Genomic DNA, 1,135 nt, shown 5'->3' on the forward strand with positions numbered 1-1,135 from the left:
ACGCTTCCCTGGGGAACCCCAGAGGAAGCTACGAAAGAATAAGAAGAAGCACCGTCGAGGCGAACGACACAACGTCTGTTGTTTAAATAGGATGAGATCCACCTCAATAATAGAGAGTGGAATCCTAGTATTTCCAGTTTAGCTAAAAGAACTCTATGGGATACTCTGTCAAAGGCCTTTGAAAAGTCCGTGTAAACCGCATCAATCTGAAAACCTTTTTGAAAAGAATCCAGGCAATCTTCGGTGAACACTGCTAAATTAGTTAGGGTAGATCTACCCGGAACAAATCCATGCTGTTGAGGACAAAGCAAGTGTTTTACCTCAAAATATATTTTCTCCTTAATTATACACTCAAACAATTTCGACACGGTGGTTAGTTTGGAAATCGGCCTATAATTTTCAATGTTGCTTTTATTGCCGCTCTTGAAGATAGGCGTGATAAAAGTTAATTTCCAAGCATCTATAAAAATGCCAGAAGACAGAGACTTATTAAAAATATGCAGTAACGGAGCAATCAGAGAAGAGCAATTTTTCAATAACACAGCAGAAACACCATCAGCGTCAGTTGTAGTTGACATCTTAAGCTGCTTAATGCCATTAGCAATATCTAGTTCTGTCAAGCTTAACTTTCCAAAGTTGATGGAAGTAGCGAAACTTGACAGAATCTCATCGGGAATGACATCACTAGCGTTGTCTGAGATATAATTCGCGGAAAAATAATTTGCAAACAGATTAGATGCATCAGATAAGGAGTTAGCTGAAACCCCCCTAAGATGCACAGATTTAGGTATATCAGAACATTTTTTCTTTGATTTAATGTAATTCCAAAAAGATTTAGGGTTACATTTAATCTTACCTTCAACGCTTCGAGTATAACGGCGATATAGCAACCTATTGAGCTTATTGAACTTAGCTCGATAATATATAAAACGCCTGCGAAAATGGTCATTGTTAGACAATTTATGCTTTTTAAAAAACTTATTCTTTAAATTCTTCACTCGTTTACGGCGGCCGCAGCGTCACACACTTTGCTAAATATTTGTAAAAAATTCTGCTTTAAAACTAAATAGACATGTATAAAAAAAAAAACGAAAAAATAAATCAATTTTCCTTAAATTTTATAGCGTTTTTTTTT

Source organism: Rhagoletis pomonella, unplaced genomic scaffold (assembly GCF_013731165.1).
Source record: "Rhagoletis pomonella isolate Grant_MI unplaced genomic scaffold, Rhpom_1.0 Rhpom_scaffold_00003, whole genome shotgun sequence".
Lineage (NCBI taxonomy): Eukaryota > Metazoa > Arthropoda > Insecta > Diptera > Tephritidae > Rhagoletis > Rhagoletis pomonella.